The sequence below is a fragment of the Colossoma macropomum genome, unplaced genomic scaffold (genome assembly GCF_904425465.1).
Source record: "Colossoma macropomum unplaced genomic scaffold, Colossoma_macropomum, whole genome shotgun sequence".
Taxonomy (NCBI): Eukaryota; Metazoa; Chordata; class Actinopteri; order Characiformes; family Serrasalmidae; genus Colossoma; species Colossoma macropomum.
Genome location: NW_023494789.1, coordinates 26,414,804 through 26,425,040, shown reverse-complemented (window position 1 = coordinate 26,425,040; position 10,237 = coordinate 26,414,804).

Sequence of the window (10,237 nt, the reverse complement as noted above, 5' to 3'; positions counted from 1 at the left end):
AACATAATACATAACATCACATTAAAATAAACCTTGACTGTACTGTACATAAGGACCTGTGCTGATCCTACACACAAGAGGCTCCATTTAATCCATATTTTTTTAATAATTCTTTCACTACTGCAGTAGCTGGTTGTCTGCAGTACACAAAGCTTTTTAGTGCCTTTGCTATACGGTTAAAGATGCAGATCCTAACCTTTATTACTCATAATGTTTAGTTGACATGGTGGATTGTTAAACTGTAAGCAAATCAGTTTTGAGTATGAGAAGTACACTCATGCTGAGAAAACAAGCAAGTGCTGGTGACTTACTTGCAATATATTTCATTATTACTCCAAACTTCAAAAGAAAGGACGGAATAAGAACTTATTTTCATTAAAGTGACACTGAAAGCTGCCTCGGCCTAAAAGTAGTTCCCTTGCAAAAGTACAATTTACTACCTAAAATATTTCCTAACTGTGGTAGCGAAACAGGCCTGAATTAAACGTATTACACGATATTCTTGCCAGACGTTTAAAGTAAGCTGTGGCATCTGTCCGTTCACCAGCTAACTACCCTGCTTTACTTCTAATTTCGGTTAAACGAATGTGTTCCTCAGCAACCAGCTAGCTAGCAACATATTAAAAGCTAATTAGCTGTGTACCTGATCTGGGATCAGGACATGTTACATCCAACCCAAAACAGACAGCAGGCTACAGGCTGCATGCTCATTTATATTACCTTTTACAGCACAGGACACAAGCTAACGCTAACTTAACGCTATTTAGCTAAATTGTCTGTCACCAAACAAACGAAGACAAATTAACTTACCACTTTACTATGTAAAATCTGCTCGGTACCGCTTTGCGTCAAACACCTATGGAAAAACAACGGGTATTCAATCTGGCTCATTATGAAACGTTGCTAAGATGGCTGGCAGGCTAGCTTCTCTAGCTTTAGCTAGTAGCTATCCTGACGTTAACGTTACCAAATTAACTAACGTTACTTATTTAATATATATTACTGTAAGTCTGTTAATAATGTTTCGGTGCATTAATTTTAAGAATAACAACAAAAATTATTTTTGCAGCACAGAACACAAGCTAACACTGTAAACTATTCTCCTCACCTTCAGCAGATAAAATCGCAGCTGCTTCGGCCTCGTCCGGATCCGTTGACTTTACGTTGAATTTTAAATTTTGGAGCTGGTGCTCGTGCTCGTGCGCGCGGCCTGCAGCGTTCTGCAGTGCAGCAGCTACTGAGTCGCTGGATTTTAACCCTTTTGACCCCAGTTTTTCCAGCTGTCTGAGAATGGAGTTTTTGTTCCTTGGACACCCCTACAAATCACAGGAATTGTTTTGGGAAAGTTTTATTCTTGGTCAACTGAAACTGGTGAGAAACGACAAAAGTTGCATTTGTTATTCAATTACACCAAATTGCAGGAGGTATAAAATGACCGAGTAACGGTTGATAAACAGTGAATCATGTAAAAAAAAATAAACACATTATTCTGATATAACAACGGAAATACTGCATGTTTTCTTTACTGGGTAAAGCATAATGTTAGATGAAGCTTATGAAGAACAATAGATAGGATTGTAAACAGCAAAGTTGACCCACTGTGTTCACACATTTACTTATCCTGTCAGAATTAAATAAATGTGGCAGTCTTTCATTAGAATATCAGTAATCGATCATTTAAAGATGTATATATCCCAAATGTGGTATTTGGATCTGTGTGCATGTAACATGTTTTCCTTACACAGACATCTTTCTCAGATGCATACTTGAAGTACATGGATTTGGTCTTGCCAGCCACATGAAAATGTTTATTGGCACAACCTGACATTTAACTCATAGTTTTTATTGGTCAGTAGAAAACACATTAACAGCTCTTTTCCTCATAGTGGATATACAAGCTTAAATATTCAATTTTCTCAAATATATATGACTTTGAGAAAAGGTCTCATTCAATCATATAAACTCATCAGTATTAGGATAAAGCTTTATAAACTTCGATCATCCAGTGGGTTTTATTGGTGACCTTTGACAGCCAAAAAAAAGAACTCATTTGTCATGGTATTATGGCAGAACATAATCGGGAATGCTGTCCATGTGTTTCTTAAATGTCTGCTTCCTTTCCTCCTCCAGTCATTGCTCAGTAGCCATTACCTCAGTCAAACTTTCAATTTTTTGGGCAGTGAGCTAATGTTCCTGTGAAAGTACTTTGAATTTGAAGCTCTGTATATTTAAAAGATGTGCCGGGGGGGATCTGTAAAATGAGACCTAATATTTCATCAGACTAGAAGAAGCCCATTTCCAAGGCCAAAAGTAAAATATCAGCCTCCCAAGTTAAAGAAAAAAGTTTCATCATTCTTGTCGGCAGTGATCTGTGAACTGTCATAAGAGATAAGACATTAAGACATTAAAAAACTTTTCCACGCCAGCCGTGGCAGTACACTTTAGCCGGGGTGCTTCACGGTTTGGGGTTTTAAATTTTGTAATGTTTTTTTATGTACATTTCAGCTGTCCGATTTCAAATTCTGTTGTCTTCATTAGGGTAAATGTGAGGACTAGTCAACTACATTTGGGGGAAGTGGAAAATAGGATGGAATTGATATTTTGCCAATTCATTCTTTTAAGAGAGCTTACATATTTTTACAGAATCGGGAAATACATTTTATAAAGGCACATTTATGCAGGACCACAACCACAAGTGTGGACAGGTCAGTGGTCTTACCAATTATCTTATTTATCATATTGTCTTATTCCAATTATCTTATTTATCTTAAGATTATATCTAGTATAAGATATATTTCATATCTTATTAGTCTTATTGGTGCATTCTTGACAAGAAACCAATTGACAACAGTCTAACCATTCAGCAGCCAATAATTGTGATACATACACTTGTTCCCCTAAATACACTATATGACCAAACTTTTGTGGACACATGGCCATCCCACCCACATACATAGCCGTAACTAGCTATAAGGACACCAAGGTCCAGGCTTCTGTAGTTTCAGAAGATTTCGGAAGGGTTTTAAGAGATTCAGAGAGTAAAAAAGCAACATAAATACCTAATGAGCAGTGACTGGTCCTCAGCTGACCTCGGGCATAGACTTAATTGCTCGCTCTGTTATATCTGTACGAGACACTACACAGCCCTGAGTAACAGAGTAACTTTGACTTCTTGAGATGTTCAGGTATGCAGCACACATGCTACAGGCTAACATATAACATTGAAGTGGTAAAAGTGTAGCCAGCTAAGACTTTATGACAACAATTAACACATTAAGATTGTAAAATGCAAACCCTGAAGCATTATTTCATTTTTTTTGGGCCTGGTCATAGTGTTGCTGGCTAAATCCAGTAGCTGCTCAGGTCATGCTACAGGCTCCGTAGTCAGCTATATTGACGATTAGATGAGGAATTAAAGTTGTATTGTGTTACCTACTCATACACTCTTAAAACAGATGTGCTAAAAAACAACCTATTCTGTCTCTAAATAGACACATCAGTGTGTCCGGTTGGAGGTGACACATTTTGTGTTACTTTCAACACAAAATGTTTTGAAATATTTCTATACCCAGTTATGGATAACGCATTTTGGGTTACTTTTAACACAGAATATGTTAAATCAGACAACAGTATGACACAAAAAGTGTTAAAATGGGTAACACAAGTTAGTACCTTTTAGAGTGTAACATACCACAACCAACATGAGAAAGTTCACTGTTAACTAGCATAGTGATGGTATAGTATCATGTAGCTAACATTATTAAGACATCAGCAGGTACATTAGAGATCTATTTTGTCTCATTAACTGTATGAGTAGCTGCCATTCCCGTTAGCTGGGGTTTGGTACAGACAGCCTTTTAATGTGTGCAGTAATCATCGGTCAGAGATGCAACAGGGACAAGCAGAGAAAGAGAGAGAGAGAGAGAGAGAGAGAGACGGGGGGGGTAAATGAAAAAATCAGTTTAAAATTCACTTCATTTAGTGTAGGTTTTGACACGTTAAATGATTCATTAAATAGACTTAAACAGGGCAACTGGAGTCAGATCAGTTTATGGAACAGTAGTAGCAGTTTATGGAAGAATGGAGGGATGAGGAAGGAACAAATAAAAAGAAAGGATGCATAACAGTTATGGATGGGTTAAAAAAAGGGACAATGATTTGGCAAAAAAAAATGTTATATACCAGGAGATGTAGTTCACATTTTTGCAAAATAGACCTCACTAAAATTTTCATCCTAGTTACAGCCCTGCCCACATCTGGAGTCCAGATTGCTGGACATCCCCTTTCCAAAACCATGAGCATTAAAATGGAATTGGCCCTCCTTTTGTGGCTATAACGGCCTCCACTTTTCTGTGAAGGCTTCCCACAATATTTTGAAGTGTGTCTGTGGGAATTTGTACCCATTCAGTCAAAAAAGCATTTGTGAGGTCAGGAACAGATGGCGGACAAGAGGCCTGGTTCACAATCGATATTTCAGTTCATCCCAAAGGTGAGTTGAAGTCAGGGCTCTGTGCAGGCCACTGAAGCTCTTCCACACCAAATATAGACCTCGCTGCTGCTTCAAAGTTAGAAGCACATAATTGTCTAAAATCTCTTTCTATGTTGTAGCACTAACATTGCCGTTCACTAGAGCTAAGGGGCCTAGAACAAACACTGTAAAACAGACCTCAACCTTTATCTCTCCTCCACCAAACTTTACTGTTGGCACTATGCATTCCAGTAGGTAGCCTTCTCCTGGCGTCTGGCAAACCCTGAATCATCCATTAGACTGCCAGAGAGTGAAGCGTGATTCAACGTTAGAGTCCAGTGGCAACGCTTGGCATTACACATAGTGATGTTAGGCTTATGTGCAGCTGCTCGGCCATGGAAACCCATTTCATTATGCACAGTTCTTGCGCTGATGTTGCTTCCAGAGGCAATTTGAAACTCTGTAGTGAGTGATTCAGTAGAGGGTAGGCCATTTCACTCACTTCATACTTCAGCATTTGCCAGCCCCACTCTGTAAGTTTGCGTGGGCTACTGCCTTGTAGCTGAGCTGTTGTTGATCATAGTATCTTCCATTTCACATTAATGGCTTTTACAGTTTTACAGTGTCATGTTTTAAGTCACTGGGCTCTTTAGTACAACCCATTCTGCTGTCATTCTTTGTCTATGGAGATTTCATGAACATGTGCTTGATTTTATAGACCTTATAGCAATGGGTGAGGCTGAAACAACTAACTACATAACTAGGAAGGGGGTTCACATATTTTTGGCCATATAGTATATCATGCCATTAATGAGAAAGAGATTGCCTATTATCAGTGTACAAACACATGTATGATAAATATATTCATACCTATGAACAGTTATTGTACATCTTAATTTTTTAACTTCTTACATTTTTTTTTGTGGAAGATCCCACATATGTTAGCTAGCTTCTTTACCCCCATTAACGTTAAAGAGTGTGACGTAAGCTAGCTTTGGTAGTTTACTTCTGCTGTCTTTGGCTGCATCACCTCACGACTGACGTGAGGGGCTGTGCTCAACCAAAAAAGTGTCACCACCATTCCACTGATTACAGTAATGATCCAACAACAGTTTAGCAATTGTCAGATCAGAAAAGGTTGTGTCAAGTAAACAATTATTGAAGTGTTGCAACTCTCATCCATTGCCTTTTGTTGGCTAGTTGGCTCTTAAGATGCTGCTTAACCAGAAAATGACAGAACATTATGTAATTAAATACTATAACTATACATTACACTTCCCAGGTTTGGAGTGAAATTTTTGCCTTAGTTTGTCACTGTTGTTTCTCACAGTGGACACATTGTTTAGGGATTCATTCTACCATTGGTCACTCTCTAGGATTCAACTTCACCAGATTATTCCAAGTGCTGTTCAGGGAAACAATGTCTCTGTGGTTGTTTGGCAGTGTAATTAATTGCAATTGCAATTAATCATAATCAGATATTATATAAGTTCAATATATAAGTTCAGTCATCTTGCGAATCAATCATTTGTGCAGCGAAAACATCGGCTCAGAGAAAAGAACGTTATTTGCCTATTCATCACCTCATAGTGGACGCTAAGCACTTTTCCTCTAAGCAGTTACTTCACAGCTGAGCGGAGCTGCACTAAACAGTTCATTTCCATTTGCACACTCACTCATCTAAGCACAAATCCATTCACAGAGCAAAATCCATCCGCACTGCCGGTAATGGCCTATTGTGGCAGTAAGTTAGCAGTAAGTATGCTCTGCAATGAAGTAAACAAACCAATCGCTAGCCAACTGCTCCATGTTTATTTAGGCCACATCACTGCAGCCACTGGCTGAAAAACATTACCCTGTAGTACATTAATTATTTACATGTGGTGAGCTCTAGCCATCACTCAACGTTTTTTATGCAACTCTGTACCTTTACATTTTTTTTGGTTTAGTTGTACTCAACTGAAACAAAGAGTCTATATAACGGGAAAGGTTATATTTGTATGTGGAGCAATGTTTCTGTTTCACACACAATGTCAAAGCTACGAGGGAGACGGGTGGTACCACCCAGACACATTGTTCACGTTCAATCAAGATAAACCACGCTAAAAAAAAATCCTGTGTCCACTAACAGCAGCATGCAATGCCTGGGTTTGGCATTTGTGGTTGTGTAGTTGCTGCACAGTTTAACATTTCCCTACTTTAACACTCCAAATCAAAACCCTTTATAAGCTGAATAAAAGAGTTAAATCAGGAAAAAAATGAATTCCATAGTAAGGAATACTGCATAAGAAAGCTTGGAAAGCACTGAAACAATGTATATCACCTGTATGAAGCTAATGCTGCTTTCAATTATCATGTCATCTAGCCAAAAAAAGCAAAAATATAAGTTAGACTTTGTTTGTCATCTAGGCAAAATGCTAAGACTGATGAAACCTTCTGTTATCATTTATGACCTAGGCAAAAAGCAAAAACTGAAGTTAGATGCAGGCTTCAAGCAAAAAGTTAGATGTATTCAGACTGTTGAACTGAGCCTTTCCACAGAGGTCTGATATTTCAAACAGATCACGCAGGCCTTGAGGTTATGTAAGCTGTGTGACCGTCTAGACCTGAACAGAAATGGGCACCTCTGCATCACACAGAAATGTTTGCTAACAAAACATACTCCACAGCCAAAAGCAATTTCTGTTACAAAAGAAAATCCACAGCCAAAAGCAATTTGTGTATTTGAAAAGGTCATCAAATGTAAATCATCAGCTATTTGCCAAGTTTGAACTGATTTCTTCATTCACTATCAGTCCACTTCTCGGAAAGGAGTCATCATCTCTTTCTTCTGGTTTTTCTGTGTAAAGGATGTCTTGTTCTGTAAATACTTATAGTTAAGTGTTTGTTTAGCTGTCCAAAGCTGTGCTTTGCTTCAATTTTTCATGCCTCTTAGCCTTTATTAGCTTTTTTCTGCAAGAGTATTCTTTGTTGTGGGATGCGAAACAATCTTCCTGAGACTGAATGCATTAATTGCAACAATGTGATGTTCAGTTACAACATTACATGACTCAACTTTGACCTAAAGAACAACTTATTGTATTGAATAAGGGAGGTAAAACATGCCATTCATGATACAAATTCAAAATTGGTGTTCATTCAGGGCTTAAAGCCTAGTCCTTTCTGTTTCCATACATCCATACAAATGAAGAGCAAACAAGAGAGCCCAGTTATTCACTGGACACAAACAGAAAACATGGCAAATAATATTCTCAGAACAAATAATGGAAGTAGTGTTGAAAGGTTCTGATTCTGACACTGAAAATTTAATATCAAAATATTTCCCAGATATTTCACAGTATCACAGTATTTTGTGATATTTAAAATCACATTAATAAAGTTAATGAACTAATGCTTCTTTAATACTGGCCTTGCAAAACTTGCTTAGCTTGTTTGGGTTGGACAGTACTGTAAATGTTTAATAGACATAACATTATCAAAAAGGAAACTTAGTATTTATTTAGTTTTTATGTGTTCTGAACTGTTCATTCAAAACTGAACTAAACTAAAAACAATACAGGGACACCTGTATTTTATGGGCCTTATATATGGAAATCATGCTTATTATCTATCAAATGTATTACTAAAATATTGTTAAAAATATATGCAAATACATATGATGATATCTCATCCAGCATGGAAGTGGCTTGCACATAAAATGTAGAATTCTTCTCAAAATGTCACAAGTATTGACACCCTGATTAGCAAATATAAGCATTTAGTACAGTATACACTTTCCCTTTGCCATGATAATAGCACTAAGTCTCATCTAACAATGATGGATGAGGTGGTAGAAAACATATAAAGAGATCTGAGACCACGTCTTTTAACAAATCTTCTCCAGTATCATTGATCCACATTAGTGGAATCTTATATTCAGCTTAGCCCACAAGTGTACTTTAGGATTGAGGTCAGGGGACACTGCAAAAGCTTGATTCTGTCTGTGATCCAATTTTGTGGGATTTTGGAAGTAAGCTTTGGATCATTGTCCAGCTGGAAGATCCAACCATGACTTTGGCTTTCTGGCAGAGACATCAAGATTTTGAGCTAAGCCTTGTGGTATTTGATTGCATGGCATACAGCCTAACAAAATTTCCAGGGCCTTTGGAGGAAAGCACCACCAGAGTGGAGAGTCAGTTCACAGTATTATAAATCTAGTGTCTAACCTCACATTGGCAATTCAGTTCACAGCGTCACAGGTCCACCACTATACTTAATGTGGCAATTCAGTTTACAGTATTACAGTTCAACCACCATACTTCACAGATTCGGTGCACAGCATCACAGGTCCACCACCATACTTCACAGTGGCGGTTCAGTTCAGAGCATTACAGGTCGACCACCATACTTCACAGATTCAGTTCAGATTATCACAGGTCCACCACCATACTTCACAGATTCAGTTCACAGCATTAGAGGTCCACCACCATACTTCACAGATTCAGTTCATAGCATAACAGGTCCACCACCATACTTCACAGATTCAGTTCAGAGCATAACAGGTCCACCACCATACTTCACAGATTCAGTTCAGAGCACCACAGGTCCACCACCATACTTCACAGATTCAGTTCAGAGCATGACAGGTCCACCACCATACTTCACAGATTCAGTTCAGAGCATCACAGGTCCACCACCATACTTCACAGATTCAGTTCAGAGCACCACAGGTCCACCACCATACTTCACAGATTCAGTTCACAGCACCACATGTCCACCACCATACACCAGGCCTATCGTCTTACTTCACAGTTGTTTTTTGGTTATGGATCTTTTCTGCAATTATGTCCTGCAATGGAGCTGGAGGTGAGTTTGTGCCAAACCCATCTGTGTTGTTTGTTGCCAAAAAGCTCTTTTCTTGTCTTATCTGAACATAGGACTCCCATCAACTGATGTACATTTGATGTTTTTTTTTTTTCATCATGACAAGCCTTCTCAATGGTTTGTTAGCATGGAGGTGGTGGCTAATTATACAGCGAGATTCACTCGAAAGAGGCCCCGAATATTCTGTAATAACTCTCTCTAGGACAAAACAATCTGAACGAAACATGTGCAATGTGCTCCTCAGTATATGGAGCTTCAAACAAGCCGGGATGCCCCTGCGTCAGAGCGACGAGGTAAGTGCCGAACAACCTCCGTTTGCAACTTCCGGGTTCATACCCCCGTACCCCTTCATGTGTCTGGCAAAAAACGGTGATCACTTCCAGCATTGCACGTATCGCAATCAACTACACACACGTCAAGATATATACCGTATTTTTTTGGTTCAGATTGCTTCATCCTAACAGGAGTTACAACAGAATATTTGAGGCCTCTTTCGAGTGAATCTCCTTGTAGTTTTGGAGACTTTGTGACCCCAGAATGCCACCAGCTCATGCTAGCTGTCCAGCTATGATTCTAGTAGAAAGTGCTGTCTCTCGAATTATCCTCTTTGCTGTGCATGGGAGAAAAATACACTTGTGTCCTCTTCCAGACAGATTCATCAAACTCCAGTTATCTGTGACTTAATGCGCTAATGTTGAAAATGGGTATTTTCAAACGTGAACAGAATCTGTTTTGTATTGTTTGATTTATGAAGCTAAGCCTTTGTCTTATTTCATTTTTATCTCTTTTCCAAGGCAATTGATTTTCAGTATAAGATTAAGTTGCTAAAAGATAACATTGACATTTTTCATGGCCTTCTGTGGCCTTTACAAAAGATGTCAATCATATCTGTGGGGTACTATATTT